This window comes from Marmota flaviventris, chromosome 3 (genome assembly GCF_047511675.1).
Source record: "Marmota flaviventris isolate mMarFla1 chromosome 3, mMarFla1.hap1, whole genome shotgun sequence".
Classification (NCBI taxonomy): Eukaryota; Metazoa; Chordata; class Mammalia; order Rodentia; family Sciuridae; genus Marmota; species Marmota flaviventris.
In genome coordinates, this window is record NC_092500.1 from 59,097,045 (window position 1) to 59,115,705 (window position 18,661).

General features: G+C 37.5%; 1 pseudogene; it reads right to left on the reverse strand.

Moving 5' to 3' along the window:
* Positions 1 to 10,947: 10,947 nt before the first annotated feature.
* Positions 10,948 to 11,960, reverse strand: LOC114087680 (A-kinase-interacting protein 1 pseudogene; annotated as a pseudogene).
* Between the last annotated feature and the right edge of the window lie 6,701 nt (positions 11,961 to 18,661).

The following is an 18,661-nucleotide window of genomic DNA, read 5'->3' on the forward strand; positions in this document are numbered from 1 at the left end:
AGTAAGTGGCAGTTCACTAACTCTCTCAAAGTGGGAGTTTCTACCGTCCTGGTTTTGAAAGACTCCAATAAAATAAGAAACAAACAAACAATCATTTATTGTGTCCTTTCTATGTGCAAAGCCCTCGGCTACATATGTCACTTTTATGTTTATGAAATATTTTCCCCTATTTTGTAGAGAAGGCGTCAAGCTAGTCTTTAGGCCTTTGTTTCTGGAAAACTTCTATACTTTCATCATGGGCAGGTATTCAGGGGCCTTCTCAGTCTAGGAAGCTGGTCCCTCTACACAGGGCATTCCATTGCTCATGCTGCAGCAAACAGCCACTTATGCTGTTTCATGAAGGTTCATGACATCTCCTTCTCAGACTGTCATTTCCTAGACGTCAAGGCTGTAGTGGTAAGATGGGAGTGACTGTATCTCGCCTCCCAGAATCATTTTGAGGATTAAGTGAGATAATGTCAGCAACACATTTACCTCAAATCAGGAGTCTTGTTAAGCCTGGGATAAACACAGCTAGTCCTATTACTGATTCCTCATCTCCTTGACTGTTTACATTTCTCTCTCTACTTCTGTTCTCTAAGCCAATTTCCTATTATAGATATGACCTTTTTCTTAATTGGCCCCTGGAGCAGGATTTAAAACTCCAAGTTAATTTGTATCTACTCAATGTTTTACATATACACATTGTGAAACCACTGCAGTCCTCTTGTTCTAGTTAAAACCAAAGTGGCTCAGGAATCCACGAATGTGCTGTGATCTTCTTTGATCCTGTGCTGTTCACCCATTTTAAGAAAGGGCATAGATGAGAACCTGGGGAAACTGGAGAAGACCACATCCCCGAGTGCAACCCACAGCTTAGGTTAGCATCAACCTCACCATTCATCTCTTCCCTCGAGACTGAAACCTGCCCTAGAAAAGTTTGCAGAAGGGGGAAGAAAGCGTGAGGGGGAATGTCCTTCCCACCCTGTCCATTAAATAATGTTTTTTCAAGGCTTCTTTCAAGCCTCTCCTCCTCCAGGAAGCCTTCCCTGAGCCCCTCCCATGTTCAGTGACTGTCCTCTCACCTCCCACATCTGCATGCTTATTATCCATCATTGTCTCGGTACTCCTTGAGGGGAGGGACACTGTTCCGTTTCTGCATCCCTAGCCCATGGCACAATGCTCTGCTGTTAGGAGATTCAATAATGTTGTGGTTTGAATGAATGTTACATAGCTATTTCCTTCCCGAAGGAAAGGTGCATCTTTTCTCCTTAGAGAAAGCATATTTTCAGGCATATTTTCTCCTTAGAACAGTATCATTTATGTTGTTCCTGAGCAATTTTCAAAGGAAATATTTGTTAATAAATTTATTAAACCTCATCTATGTAATAAATCTCGGGGTCTCCTCTGTTTTTCTCATGTTAAACAAGCAACACACACACATACACACAGAGGTCTTTTTATGATTTCTTTCCTTTTTTAAAAAATTTTTGTTTCGCTGTTGTAGATGCCTTTATTTTATTTGTTTATTTTTTATGTGGTGCTAAGGATCGAACTCAGTGCCTCACACATGCTAGGCAAGCACTGTGCTGCTGAGCTACAGCCCCAGCCCCTTCTTTTCTTATTATATAAGTTAATATATGCTCTTTGGAAGATATCAGATCACATGAAAAACAAAAGAAGAAATAATAATGAACATAATCCTCTCACTCAGATAGCCACTATTAATATTTTTGTGACCATACATGTGTATTTCTCTTTTTATGTGTATATCTTTAAAAATGGGTCATAATGTTCATACTTTTTTCCCTTAATATATATTTCAGTATTTTTTCTCTTTAATATATATTTATATCTTTCAAGTCATATTTAGATCACATTGCTTTTATTGTGTGAATGTGCCACATTTTATTTACTCTTTGCTGGGTGGATTGTTTCCAAGTTTTAGCAATTATACAGAGCACTGCAAGGTAGTCATATGTTTACGTGGTTATTTTATTATTACCTGAGGATATGTTTCTGAAAATAAAGATACTCACCTAATGAGTGTGCTTATTTTATGTGGTAAAACTTCTTGATGAGTTACCAAATTACTCTCAGCCATTACAGGGCATAAAAGTATGTGATCCTTTGTACATCGCAAAGGTCATGGTTGACACACCCATAACAAATGCCAGATCAACAAAAGGAAGACAGCAAATTTATTGGATCACAGTTTTAGGTGATCCAGGAGTCTTCAGAGTGCAACCCCAAAGCTCCAGGGTGAATTCTCTTTTTTTTGGCTTGGGTTTCATGAAGCAGGAAAGTCATGTAGAAATGTGCTTTGAGAAAGAATCAACTAAGGGGAAACTCGGCAAGGCCTGTTAATACTCTTTTTGGTTCCTTGGTTGCAGCATTTCTTACCCTGGTGTATGGGGCAGGACCTCTCTGGAATGAGGGTCTTAATTTCTTTATGTCCAATGCTTACACAGAAAGACAGGGAAAAGTCAGAATAAATATTTTTTAGGTTTTATGCCTGGCTTTGGAATAAAGGGGTTCTGGTTCCTATGACTTGCCTTGGGGAAGGACATGGGATGAGGGACAGGATGTTAGGAGGAAGGGGAGGAGAAATTTTGCTTCTTAAGCCTTCACTTTGGAGTGTCATTTTCCAAGCCTTAACATTTTCTGGTCTGAAATATATACCCCAAGAAGTTTGACGGTCCTGTAGTTGAATTGTCTTCTAAGCCACCCAACCAGTCTTTGAATCCTGGACTTAGGCCAGTGCAGTTTCACAGTTAACAGCCACATAGCATTGCAGGTTGTGGTATTATAGATGGGCTTTTTCCAGGTTTATGCCTCTGTGGGATCTGAGCAACCAGGTATTTAATAAGAGGCATTTGGGGCTGGGGTTGTGGCTCAGTGGTAGAGTGCTCACCCAGTACAAGTGAGGCACTGAGTTCAAGCCTCAGCACCACATACAATAAATAAACAAAATAAAGGTATTGTGTCCATCTATAACTAAAAAAAGTAATTTTAAAAAACCCAATAAGATGCATTTCTATCATGACAAAATAAAGCAAAGAGCAATAATTGGAACAAACTATTAACTCAATTTTTGAGTCTGAAGGACAGCCAGTGGAGAAGATTTCTAGATTTAGGCTTGAATTATCTTTAGCATCAATCTGACAGATTTTTCTGGTTTAGAATTTGCATGAGGTGTTCCAGTGAATTTTCTCAGTGGTGCATGGAGGATATAAAGGGTTGTGGTGATTTCTCTGAAGTCTGAATCAACTTGACGACCTTTGACTTATAAGGTATCAGGAAAGGTTGATTTTAATTTCAGCAATTCCAAGCCAGAGGGTGGAAGAAAATTGCAAATATTAGAAACTACAGGAATTAGGGTCTACCCAGGTTACAGGTAGATAATAAAACCTCAAAACAATAAGAGTTTGATTGCAGGTGCCTTATAATTTTCTTTTGAAACATAAGTTCTGGCTTGGGCTGGGGTCATGTCTCAATGGTAGAGCGCTTGCCTCACATGCGTGGAGCACTGGTTCAATTCTCAGCACCACATAAATAAACAAAATAAAAGTGTTGTGTTCATCTATAACTAAAAATTTAAAAAGAAAGAAGTTCTGGGGGCTGGGGTTGTGGCTCAGTGGTAGAGTGCTCACCTAGCATGCTTGAAGCACTAGGTTCGATCCTCAGCACCACATAAATGTAAAATAAAAGATGTTGTGTCCACCTAAAACTAAAAACTAAATATTAAAAAAAAGAAGAAGTTCTGGCTTGCTACTGCATAGTATGGTGACTACAAATGACAATTATGTACTATACATTTTAAGAAGCTAGAATAGTCTGACGGCATGGTGCACACCGTAATTCTAGTAACTTGAGAGGCTGAGGCAGGAGGATTGTGAGTTCAAAAACAGTCTCAGGAATAGCGAGGTGCTAAGCAACTCAGTGAGACCTTGTCATTAAATAAAATACAAAATAATGCTGGGGAAGTGGCTCAGTGCTTAAGTGCTTCTGAGTTCAATCCCCAGTACAAAAGAAAAGAAAAGAAACAAAAAAGAAGCTAGAAGAATTATAAACAAAGATTTAAAACACTCGATCAAAATAAGATCACAGGATGCAGAGGAAGCTATATAATTTCAGAGTTATCAGAAACCTGTATTCATACTGTTTCTGAAACAGTACTAGTCAGAGTTCTCTTTATCCTTTTCATGAACCTTCTGAAGACACAACATTTTGGGATTATGATTGCTTATAAAAATCTTCCAGAAAAAAGAATAAGAATAAAGCAATTTATTGTAATAAGACTTAAAATTGTCATTGCTAAAGATCAGCTTAGAGATACAACCATTCAACATAATAACTAAACTAAGAATCTCATACAATTTTGGAACACATGTTACAATACACTCATACAAATGTAACCCAAACAACCGTGATTTTTGAGAAGTTTTTCAAATATCAAAAGTTTTGCCAGGCATGGTGGTGCACACCTGAAATCCCACAGACCTGGGAAGATGAGGCAGGAGGTTTGCAAGTTCAAGATCAGCGTCAGCAACTTAGCAAGATCCTGTCTCAGAATAAAAAAATAAAAAGGACTAGAGACATAACTCATGGCTAAAGTACCCTGGATTCCATCCCTGGTAAACACACACACACACACACACACACACACATCAAAGATTTAAAACACATGATCAAAACAGGATCACAGGATGAAGAGGAAAATGGCAAGTGAGAGGAAAGGCACACTCCCCAGCAATTCCTCAGCACAGGATTCAAGCAGAGGGAGTAGTGATCCTCAGCGAGACAGGTGACTAAGGAAATTCATGAAAGTTCAACTTTGGACAGAAAAACAATCATAAAAACATAGAAACTCAGAAACTTTGAACATAAGAAAGAATAATATATTAGAGATGTGCCAGCTTGTCTGGCCATTGTGGTGGCAGCTTTAGTGCCACCAGCCCATTGTGGGGGAAGGGAGAGCACAGAGAGAAAGGAAAGTGAGATGAACAAAATTGGCTTGGGGGAACCTGTGGAAAACACAAGGAGGCTAATATTAATTGACCCAGATATGATAGGGGAAAGTGTTGAGTGATAAGCAACCAGAATTGCTCAACTGACCGGCAGAGAGTCCAGTGGGAATCAGAGTTGCTACTGTAGGAGGAACCCTTTTGAGATGGCTGCTCAGAAGCAAGCAGAGATGGGCAATTGGAAACTGATAAAGGAAGCTACCAGTCTGAACCAACAGTGGCCCATTGTGGGGCCCAGGGGAGCCTAGACCAGCAGGATTGAAATAGGGGCAGAGAAAATGGTGTCTAGGGTGGGCCAGACTTAGAAGAGAGAGTGCCCTTTGTTGCTGGCATCCCCTATGAACAAGTGGAAAGATGAAAGCAACTGGTCAGACAGGCACATCTGGACTCTGGGTCTGATCCTGGGAAATTCAAATCCATTGTGGTGAATATGTGAAGCTGGTGGAAGGTTAGACTCCTCACCCTAAAAGTATTTTCAGGAGGCCTTTGAGACCCAGATGTCCAGGAAAATGATGGGGATACTTCAAGTTCACAGAATAAGAGATCCTGCTGCTGAGCAACTCTCACCACTCAGCCAAGGAACAGTGATTCTCACTCCATACATGAACTAGCCCCACCTGAGCCTCAATAATACTCTACACATATAATAAGGGAGAGAAAACCCAAAACTAATGTCCATAACCCAAGGAGAAACAACTAGAGGGGGACCCCAAGTCCCACTCTTGAACTTCTGCTCATACATCAAAAACAGAGAGAAGTTCCTAGAACAAAAAAGATGATGACATATGAAAGGACACATGCTTAAAAGAAGAGGAATCCATCTCAACTGATCCACAAGTCCAAGACCTTAGGAAACATGAAAACAGGCAAGCAAATCTTGCCCCAAAATTCACAACCTCCAAGAAAAAAGCCCACAGATATGGAAGTGGATGAAATTCCAGAGAAAAAACTAGGAAAAAAAATGATTATTAGAAGGTTCAGCTGGGGGCAGTGGTGCACGCCTATAATCCCAGTAACTAGGGAAGCTGAGGCAGGAGGGCTGAGAGTTCAAAGCCAGCCTCAGGTGCTGAGAAACTCAGTGAGACCCTATCTCTAAATAAAATACAAAATAGGGCTGGACATGTGGCTCAGTAATAGAGTGCCCCTAAGTTCAACCCCCAATACCAAAACAAACAGAAAAAATGTTCAGGAGGCTGGGGTTGTATCTAGCCTAGCACATGTGAGGCACTGGGTTTGATACTCAGCACCACATAAAAATAAATGAATAAAATAAAGGTATTGTGTCCAACTATAACTTATACAATTTTAATAAATAAAAATGTTCAATAAACTAAAAGATCTAAGGATTGAATTAAGAGAGCAAATACAGGAGATAAATGGCCATTTCAATAAAGAAATAGAAATACTGAAAAGAAACCAATCAGAACTCCCGGGAATGAAAGACATAATGAATCAAATTTAAAATTCATTGAAATATCACCAACAGATTAGATTGTATAGAAAATAGAACTTGAGGCCTTGAAGACAGTATATATGAACTTGAATCCTCAATATGCAATAAAGCAGGGAGATCATAACAGAACATATAAGAACTCTGGAACAAATGTATTTCTGACCAAACCTGAAAGTCATTGGGATACAAGAGAACATGGAAATACAGGCTAATGGCAATAAGGACCTGTTCAGTTAAATAACAGTAGAAAAAATTCCCAACCTTATAAATGAGGTAAACATCCACATACAGAAGTCATACAGAACCACAAATAGAGATCAAAAAATAACATCTCCAAGATACATCATAATCAAAATTCCTAACATATAAAATGAAGTCAAAAGTTTTAAAAGCTGCAAGAGAAAAATGTCACATTTAGAGGCAAACCAATAAAGCTCACTTCTGACTTCTCAAATCAGATCCTAAAGTCGAGGATTTTTTTCCTAAGTGAGGAGTGGGGGAGGGGAGTGGGATTGCCAGCTAAGATTGCTATATGCAATAAAGTTATCTATCAGAATCACAGATAAATAAAAACTTTCCATGATAAGGACAAACTAAAAGAATTCATGACCACTAAGCAAGCACTATAAAGAATATTTAAAGGTATATATACACAGAAGAACTCAAAAACAAACCCCAACTATCCTTAATAGATTATGCTCACTGGAAGAGCAATAACCAAATGAAAATCAAGACTGAATCAAATATAACAAACAAATCAAAGTGGCAGGAAATAACTAATATCTATCCATAATAACACTGAAAATAAATGGTCTCAACTCCCCAATAAAAGACATAGATTGGCAGAATGGATTTAAAAACAAGATCCAATTACATTCTGTTTGTAAGAGACTCATCTCATAGGCAAACACCCCCAGGCTAAAAGTAAAAGGATAGAAAAAAAAATTACATGTAAACAGAGGCCAAAAACAAGCAGAAGTAGTTATTCTTGTATCCGACAAGGCATGTTTCAAGCAATAATTAACCAGAAGAGACAAAGAAGGCCCTATATACTACTAAAGAAATAATCCAACAAGAAGATATAATGATAGTAAATATTTATCCCCCAAATGTCAGTGCACCTAATTACATAAATGTGGAGGTCCAGCCCCAGCAGGGGGCGGGGAGTGGGGTTCCAGAGGTCCTGAAGGAGGAGTGGCTTTGGCAAAAGAATAAGAGTCAGGACAACAGGTTGCAAGCTAGGAGCAGAGTTCAGAAGAAATCTCTGCTGCTCCCTGGAGGGACCTTTATTTTTATACCTTTTTTACAGGTGTTTTTTCAGGTAGTTAATGGATAGCTTCAAAGCCTGAAACTTTTTTTGATTTACATAATTTTCAAGAGTTACAATCTTTTCTGACATACATTGATTACCTGAGATATTGAGTTCATTGTTCAAAATATTTTTCTGTAACCTTAGTCAACCATGATTAAGCTTTTAGGTTTTTACCTCAATCACTAGGTACTAGGTGACACAACTAGATGACATGACTCCTGACCTATTATTCCCTTCTAACTTTAAAGCATACCTATAATTATTTCATTAACCTTTAACTTTAAAGCATATTTATGATTTTTGGTAAGCTTCTTACTTCTAAACTAAAATCCCAGTAAAACACACTTAAAGTAGTAAAAGTCTATTATTTCAAAGTCTACTACTCTGAAGTGCCTCTAAAATGTATCTATGTTAATTTTAAATTATTCTATTTTTAATTTACAAGGTAATTTCCTTTTTCCATATAACCTATTTAGCTGCTTTCTTAAAGAACTTCCTAGATCCTTGGTCAAAGCTCACCAATTCTTTTTTTTTTTTTTTTAAGAGAGAGAGAAAGAGAATTTTTTTAATATTTATTTTTTAGTTTTCGGCGGACACAACATCTTTGTTTGTATGTGGTGCTGAGGATCGAACCCGGGCCGCACGCATGCCAGGCGAGCGCGCTACCGCTTGAGCCACATCCCCAGCCCAGAGCTCACCAATTCTTATGTCTTTGAAATCTTTAACTAAAGGGCAGGCTTTACCCATTTGTCATTTATATTAACTCAACCCATTTGTCATTTATATTAACTATGTGTTTTCCATTTTCATCATAAGTTTCTGTGTAAAGCAAAGGAGGGTCTATTGGTTAGGGGAATGTATTTTTATTAGCCTCTTGTCCTCAAAGGGGATACCATAAGCTACATAAGTGGTCCTTATACTGTTGGTACAGCAATTGTTTTTCTGTAGCTAGGCTGTTGTACAGGTTGTGGTTTTAAGATGGGGTTGGGGGTGCTAGTGTAAATTGTTAACCTGGGATAAATATTTCTTGTTGTTTAGGCTTGAGGAATAACACTATTGTTTGTATCCTGAGAGATATTGAAATGCACTTCATGGCATGTCTCAATTGTATCCTTAGTCTCATTCTAGGAATTTTCCTGCAATCTCAGGCAATATGTACTTTTATTATTGACTGACATATGCCCTATTATCCATATCATGAGTATCATAAACAAAACACTTTAACATTCCTAATGGTTCCAATTTCCAGATGGTGCGGCCCTGCCGCAGCATCCCCCACGCTGTGACCCTGTCAGACAGCGGGTGCAGGATCACCTTCAACACTTAAAAAAATTACTTCTTGATATTAAATCCCAGATAGACCCCAATACAGTAATACTGGGTGATTGCCACACTATTTTCATCAATAGATACTTCATCCAAACATAAAACCAATAAATATATTTCTGACCTGAATATACTATAAATCAAAAAGACCTAACAGGTATTTACAGAATATTTCATCCAAAAACAGCTTAATTCACTTTATTTTCAGCAGTTCATGGAACCTTTTCCAAAATAGATTAATTCTAGGTCACAATGTAAGTCTTAGCAAAAAAAACAAAAAAAAATTGATTAACCCCATGCATTCTAACAGATCATAATGGATGAAACTAGAAATCAACAGCAAGAAATATTATAGAAGCCACATAAACATGGAGATTGAACAATATTATTTTTTTTGCCAGAAGTGATTAACAAAGTTTATTTCTCTTTAAAGGTACAGAATAATACCAGCAGCTTACAGATGCTTAAGTTCAGTGACCCTTAATGTAGTTCCACTTGTCATAAAGACCAATCTCACCAAAATTGTAGCATATTCACCATATCTAATTATTTTTTATTTAGGAACAAGAGGTTGCAACATCTGGAAAAAGAAGGACAACAAACAGCAGAGAGTACAAACTGCAGTAGTGGGGACTACCAAGGAGCTGACCCTGAAAGCAACCAATATGAAGCCACTGCAGACCCTGCCAGAGGAAGCTGAACATAGAAAACTAAGTCAGGGACACATCCAAGGGACAAGAATTCCCAAGAATTCAAACTAAAAGCCCTGGGTGGTCTAGGTAAAGCAGAATGGCTGAGAAGGGTCATTTCAGGGGCTCCTTACATAGTTCAATCTATTTGGAGTCACAATCACTGTGTGAGTTATAAAACCCAGGGCTCCCTTTTCCAGAAAATTGTATTCATAATTTTGTATATAATTTCAGAAGGCTTATAGAAACCATGAAACTCATCATCAGTTTCTTGTGGGAAGGGAGGTACAAGGAAGGCTCTCCATTTAAATAATGCTGTCCCATGACATTAGACACAGGTCTGCTTTAGTAGGCCTTCTGTCTAGGTGAGTCTGTTCCTTGCAGGAATGCTATTATAGATCTATTTAAAACTTTATTTTTTTCAGATAATATGTAGCATTTTTCCTGAGGAAAGATTAGCTATGTTCAAAATGATATGATTCAATAGGCTGTTGGTGTGATAGATTAAAGTCTTGGGATATATCAATGACTTTTTAAAAATTTAAATCCAAATGATTCTTGGATTTAAATCCAGTGATTTTTGATCCTTAAAATTTTTAAAATATTTAAAAATATTTTTTTTAGTTGTAGATCTACACAATAGCTTTATTTTTATTTTTATGTGGTGCTGAGGTTTGAATCCAGTGCCTCATGTGTGCAAGGCAAGTGCTCTACCACTGCGCTACAACCCCAGCCCTTGATCCTTAGAATTTTAGCATGAGACTCAGGATTTTTCTTTCTATTTTTCTCTTTAACAGAAAATCAAAGGATTATGATGGTAAATACCTAACAAAGAGTTATAAAGAGTGGCTGACAAGACCTTCTTCAATGGAAGGTAGAACACAGGCTGCAGGTGAGAATCAAGTAAGCAGCAGCATCTTCACCCCATTAAGACTTCCCTGCAGATGAGCAGCAGGAAGGCACCACTCATAAGGGGCACAGGAGCCAGTGGCTCTGTCTGGTGGCACTGCTTGAGAATGCCACTTCCACAGAGGCCACTTTGGAAGACCCATAGTAGACCTGCTTTGGGCAAATGTCTCCACAGCATCTCTGCTGTCTTTTCATAAAACCTACAGTTGTACATGGGGAACATTGACCTCTTTTTAATAGCAATAAAATGAATTCTCTGTTTCCAAATCTTTCCCTTTATTATCATAATTAGACTTTACTTGGAAAGCTAGTAGTAAAAACTGTTCAGACAGCATCATCACATTATTACTTTTAGGCAAAGGAGGATGGGGGACTCTCAAGTTAAAATGGGACTGAAAGAGACAGATTCCAGTTCCCAAGAAGGCTGGCCTCTACAGTCAGCACTAAAAGCAGGATTAATGTGTAGTTATTAAGAAAATCATATGGTGACTTTATTCTCCTTGCTACTTAAAAAAGAGTGATGTGATAGCAGTGAAGGCCAACATCATACAGGGAAGACCAAGTCCACACTTTGTCCTGAATCAACTGCTACTACATGAGTCTTCTTGGTCAAGGCAGTTGAGCCCACAGTGACAGAATAGGTCCCTGGATATACTTCTATGTAGAGGTCCTTTGAGATGTTCTCAGCCGGCTGGGATGACTCTGAAGCATGTGCTAATGTTTCATAGATGCTTCCTGAACTGAGGGATGTCTTTTCTCTGTCATTTTTCTGACCATGCCTCCTGTAAGAGTACATGTCTAGCTCCGACTTCCCTCTGTGATAACGATAGACATGGGTTGCCCCTCCTTCCTCTGCCACAGATGAATAATATTTCCCACACTGACTTGAAGTATAGTCCATGAATTCAGCCACTGTTCTGAAGGATGCACTAAGGGTTGGGTGCCTTTCTTCTCTCTCTACTGGAAGAAAAGGCTGGGGGCCCGCTGCCAGTAGTCTTTCTTGGTAAGACCCCTCCCGGGAAATAATCCCCATGCTGCCTTTGGGGCGCTCGTGTGAATGCCAGTCCACCGCCCGCCTCTTGGCCAGCTCCAGCACTTCTTGACCCAGCCTAGCTGAGCGCTGCAGGGAACGTCTGTCCACCCCGGTCAGCATCGCCGCGACGAAACAGTTGTCCATGTCTCCCTGGGCAGGCATATATACACACAGAGGTTCAGTCGGGCTGCCGCGACGCTGCTCCAGTTCTGGGTGGGAGCCCCGGCCTCGACCTCCCCGGCGATCACCGAACCCCTTCCGCCCCCAACGCGCGCACAGCGGGCGCCCAGCCAGAGGGCGAGGCTGCGCGCGCTGGTCCCCTCCATTTCCGCATCCCCTCCCTAGGGCAGAGACCCCCTCTAATATTATTTTTAATAAGGAATGCATCATAGAAGAAATGAGATAAGAAGAAATTCTTAAAAACAAATGAGAACAGAGATACAACATATCAAAATCTCTGGAACAGTATGAAGGCAGTTCTAAGAGGAAAATTTATAGCACTGAGATGCCTACATTAAAAAAAATAGAAAGTTCCCAACTAAATAATCTAATGTTACACCTCAAGGTCTTAGAAAAGGAAGAACAAAGTAATGCTGAAATGAGAAGATAGCAAATAATTAAAATCAGAGTCAAAATTAATGAAATTAAGAATACAAAAAGAGTTTTTTCAAAGAGTTGTTTGTTTACAGAGATATGAAAAATTGTGCTCTATATGTGTAATAAGAATTGTAATGAATTCTGCTGTCATATATAAATTTTTAAAAATTTATACTCCAATAAACTGGAAAATCTAGAAGACAATGACAAATTTCTATACACATATGACCTGCTCATTGAACAAAGAAGATATAGAAAACTTAAACAGAGCAATAGCAAGCAATGAAATTGAAACTGCAACTAAAAGCCTTCCAACAAAGAGTAGTCCAGGACAGGATGGATTCTCAGCTGAGTTCTACCAGATCTTTAATGAAGAACTAACAGCAGTCTTCCTCAAATTATTCCATGAAATTGAAAGGGAGGAAACAATACATTCTATGAAATACATTCTACAAAATAAATACATTCTATGAAACCAGTATAACCTTGATACCAAAACTAAACAGATACATCAGGGAAAGTAAACTACAGACTAATTTACCTGGTAGATAGATGCAAAAATCCTTAATAAATTATTAGCAAACTGCATTAAAAACATATAAAGGAGATAATACACCATGATCAAGTGGCTTTCATTCCAGGATTGCAAGAGTGGTTCAACATATCAATAAATGTAATTCAACAAATAAACAGAATTAAAGACAAAATCATTTGATCATCTCAATAGATGCAGAAAAGGTCTTTGATTAAAAAAAATTCAGCACCCATTTATGTTAAAAATGCTGGAGAAACTAAGGGTAGAAGGAACTTACTCAACATTATGAAGTATACATATGACAAAACCAAAGCCAACATCATATTGAACAGAGAAAAGCTGAAAGCATTTCATTCAAAACAGGAACAAGACAAGGATGTCCACTCCTACCACTTCTATTCAATATAGTTCTTGAAACTCTAGCAAGAGTAATCAGGCAAGAGAAGAAAATTAAAGGGATACAAATAGAAAAAGAAAAAGTCAAATTATCTTTGTTTGCTGATGACATGATCCCATATCTAGAAGATCCAAAATACTCCACCAGAAGACTTCTAGAGCTGATGATAAATTCAACAAAGTAACAGGTTACAAGATCAACATTCATAAATCAATAACTTTCCTGTACTTCAACAGTGATTCTGCAGAGAAAGAAATCAGGAAAACTATACCATTCACATTAACATTAAAAACACACACACACACAAAATACTTGGCAATTAATATAACCAAGGAGATAAAAGATCTCTACAATGAAAACTATAGAACCCTAAAGAAAGAAACTGGGGCTGGGGTTGTGGCTCAGTGGTAGAGCACTTGCCTAGCGCATGTGAGGCACTGGGTTCGATCCTAATGACCACATTTAAAAAATAAATAAATAAAATAAAGTTATTACATCCATCTACAACTAAAAATATTTTTAAAAGAAAGAAAAATTGAAGACATGTACATACCACAAGAAGAAGATCTTAATTAGAAAAAGTTACATTCCATGTATTTATAATATGTCAAAATACATTCTACTGTCATGTATATCTAAACTGAACAATAACAAAAAGAAAGAAATTGAAGACAACTTTATAAGATGAAAAAACTTCCCATGTTCTTGAATAGACAGAATTAGAATTGTCAAAAACGTCATACTACTAAAAACACTATATAGATTCAATGGAATCTCCATTAAAATATTCATCATATTCTTCACAGAACTAGAAAAAACAGTCCTAAAATTCATATGGAACAATAAAAGGCCTAGAATATCCAAAGTAAGCCTGAACAAGAAGAGTAATGCTGGAGGTATCTGTATCTGATCTCAAATTATACTACAGAACTATAGTAACAAAAACAGCATGGTATTGGCATCAAAATACACACAAAGATCATCAGAAAATAATGGAAGACACAGAGGCAAACCCACATGGTTATAATTATCTGGTACTTGAAAAGTTGCCAAAAATATATGTTGGAGAAAAGACAGCCTTTTTAACAAATTGTACTGGGAAAACTGGATACCTATATGTAGAAAAACAAAACTAGATCTCTATCTCCCACCCTGAACAAAAGTCAAATCAATTTCTTAGGAATTAGCCCAGGAAGAAAACATAGGGTCAACACTCCAACATATTGGTAGAGGCAATGACTTTCTTAACAAGGTCCCTAATGCTCAAGAAATAAAACCAAGAATCAATCAGTGATTGATTCAATCATTAAAAATCTTCCACACAGCAAAGGAAATGACATAAGAGCTTGAAGAGAGAGCCTACAGAATAAATATTTTTTTAAAAAAGGAAAACTACATTGAATGCTGGCAAGGACGAGAGGAAAAAGGTACACTGGTTTATTATTTATCGGACTGCAGATTAGTACAACCCCTGTGGAAAGCAGTATGGAGATTCCTCAAAAAACGAGGTATGGAACCACCATATGGCCCAGCTATCCCACTCCTCAACATTTATCCAAAATAATAAAATCAGCACACTATAGTGATACAACCATATCAATGTTTATAGCAGCTCAACTCACATAATCAAGTTATAGAACCAGCCCAGGTGCCCTTCAATAGATTAATGGAATAAGAAAATGTGGTACATATACACAAATGGAGTCTTACTCAGCCATGAAAAGAATGAAATGATGGTATTTGCGGGTAAATGGATGAAAATGGAGAATATCATGTTTTGTGAAATGAGCCACACTCAAAAAGTTAAGTCAAATGTTTTCTCACATATGTGGAAGCTTGAGCAAAGGAAGGGGAGAAAATGCAGGGAAGTCGGATATCATGTGGATAGAGATCAGTGGAGTGAAAGGAGATTGAAGGGGAGGGAGAAGGAATGGGAAAGGGGGGAAGTGCAGAATGAATTTGACAAAATTACACTATGTGCATGTATACATATACCACAGTGAATTTCACTTTTAGATATATCTATAAAGCACCAATTAAAAATAAATTGATAGCACTGGGTTCATTCCCCAGCACCACACAAAAAAACTGAACAAACAAAATAAAGGTATTCTGTCCATCTACAACTCAAGATATTTTTTAAAATAAAAATAAGAGTCCAGGGTTGTGGCTCAGTGGTATAGCGCATGAGGCACTGAGTTCAATCCCCAGCACCGCATAAAAATAAAAATAAATAAAAGAAAGGTATTGTGTCCATCTACAACTAAAATATATATTTAAAAATAAAATAAAATAGTAAGTAAATAGATAGAGCCGAGATTCTGGCTCAGTGATGCTTACCTAGCACGTGTGAGGCACTGGGCTTGATCCTCAGCAGCACATTATAAATAAATAAATTTATAAAAAATAAATAGATAAATAGATGGAAGGAAAACTAGTAGAGTTAGAGGAAGGGGAATAGAGGGAGGAAGGAGTGGAGGAAAGAGGGGATACTGGGGGACTAAAATGGAACAAATTAAATTTCATACATGGATGATTATGTCAAAGTGAACCCAACTGTTATATATAATTACAATGCACTAATAAAAGCATAAAAGAGATCACAGGTCATTGTGAAACAGTAGTCATTCACTCCACCAACTCACAACTCAGGTCATGAGAAAGACAAAGGACCCCAGAAAGGAGGTCAGTGGCTTCTTTCCTATCTTCCTCAAGGGGTCTTGGAATTGCAAAAGAATGAAGTAGTAGAAGCAAAGGAAAGACTGGGTTTGAGAGGAGCCAACTTGGGGAGATTTTTAAGTTTCCCAAAGAGATTAATGAGTCTCATATATTATCTTTGGGAAAATCATGTCAACAAGAAAGGAAGCTCACAGAGGGGCCAAGCAGGGGTTGGAGCACAAAGAGTTTCAGTCAACAGAGAAGTTTTCATGGGGAAAATAAGATCCAATAGAGAGAACAAATAGGCCTTTCAATGAAAGCTGGAATATCATCTTTAATTAAGCTGAATGCTGACCCCAGAATTCTTTAATAAAACAAAACAAAACAAGGAGGGCCGAGGTGCTCAATGTTAGAGCACTTACTTAGCATGTGCGAGGGCCTGGGTTCCATCCCCAGCACCACAAACAAACAATACAAGGAAACCTTCAAATCATTCCTTTGGAGCTCCTTTTCTTTCCATTTCATCTCTTTCCAAACCAATAGTACCCAACAAGTGACTCAAAATCAAAACCAATAAGCCTTTTATGGCTTAACCAAGAACAAAGGAGGTGTTTCCAGGGGTGCACCAAGAGCCACTCCTAAGGCAACTGAGGAAGCCCCAGCAGCACTGCGAGAGTGACCACCCAGGTCCTGGAAGTTTTGCTTGCCCTGGACACTTGTATTAAAAACAAAACAAAATAAGCAAAACACTTGGTTATTGCAAAGTCATTCTTGTTTGACTTGGCATTTCTTTAATTAGTCAATTTCATATGTTTATTGATGGTTTTTTCCTTTGTAAACTGAATCTTCCAGCCTTGCTTATTTTTCCATTGAGTAATTTTTTAAATTTTCCAAAGCTTTAATAAGAGATTAATTCTCCTCACAGAAGACCAAAATGTCATTACAAAATGGCCACTCTGTTAACCAAACCTACCATGTAACCATAAAAGTGGAAACTCCCCCACTTACTTTCTATAGGAAAGTGAAAAGTCACTTGCTAATATTAAATATTATTATTAAATAGCTACTAGTGCCAGGGACCTTATGGAATTAATTTTCAAAAGGCAAAGTTGATTTTCAACAAAATCTTCACATTTTGCAATTCTACACTGTCCATTCATTAGTCTACTTATTTTATGCCTTTTCTTATACTATTATTTCAAACGTTTCTGGCTCTGGGAAAACACATTCCTGTTTATAAAACTAGGGTCTATACACCATTTTACATTGGAAATTATCAAACATTGGGAGAACAACCACAAAAAGATGGTGTTTAATTTCACTTCTCGGATGGGAAGGGAGTTGGATATTGCTATATGAATTTTATATTGTTTGATTTACCAGGTGCAAATTATAACCTTGAAAAAGGCGTGGAACTTATAAATAAGGTCTTAACAGGGGAAAGCTTTATCCAACCTTTGCTCAAGCGGGAACTTACTTGTTTTAGTTCTTGTATTTAGTCCTGAAATACCCAGTCATTGTTTTCCTTAATATAGCATGTAACTAGTTAATACTTGTAACTAGATACTAGAATTAGTATCATGTCTTTTGGTTCATAAAATTAAATAAGGGGCAATTTGAGTTTACAAGAGTACAACCACCTGTTTTTCAAGGACAATAGTAGTTAGTATGCAAGGATTGGGGTCTCCCCTGAAATCCCCAAAGTCTAGAAAAGAAACTGGAAATACTAGAAATCTCTCTCCAGCTGCCTGCCTCAATGAGAATTGCCATCCACAAATAAGATAGTTATTTATAAGAACATCATATCCTTAAAGTATGTTAAAAAATGGCTTGAGGGCTGGGGTTATAGCTCAGTGATAGAGTGCTTGCCTAACATGTGTGAGGCCCTGAGTTTGAATCTCAGCACCACATATAAATAAATAAATAAATGTCCATTGACAACTAAAATATATATATATATATACACACACACACACACACAATATCTATGTTTAAAAAATGGTTTGAGAGGTTGAGTTTGTGGCTCAGTGGTAGAGCACTTGCCTCACATGTGTGAGGCTCTGGGTTCGATCCTCAGCACCACATAAAAATAAATAAATAAAATAAAGGTATAAAAAATACAATAACAAAAAATTATTTAAAAAAGAAACTGGTTTGACAAGTGACTGAGGATGGAGCAAGAATGATGACTCAACAAGCAGTCATCATTCAGTATGCATGGGGGTTTGTTTCCAGGACTTCTGCAAATGCCAAAATCTGTGGTTGCTCTAGCCCCTTATTCAAAATGGCATAGTATTTTTTAAATATATATTTTTTAGTTATAGATAGACACAATACATTTGTTTATTTATTTATTTATTTTTATGTGGTGTTGAGGTTCGAACCCAGTGCCTCATATGTGAGAGGCAACCGCTCTACCACTGAGCCACAACCCCAGCCCCAATATGGCATAGTATTTGCATATAACCTATATACATCCTCCTATATATTTTAAGTCACCTCTAATTAATATTTTATTTGATGTTGTAACTAGATACTAGGATTAGTATCATGTTTTTTGGTTCATAAAATGAAATAAGGGGCAATTTGAGTTTACAAGAGTACAACCACCTGTTTTTCAAGGACAATACTAGTTAGTATGCAAGGATTGGATACATAAAAAGTATGTATAAAAATACATGTTTAACTAATTATTCTAATTACTAGGCAATTAAGCATTTATTTATGGACTCCACAACCATGGATT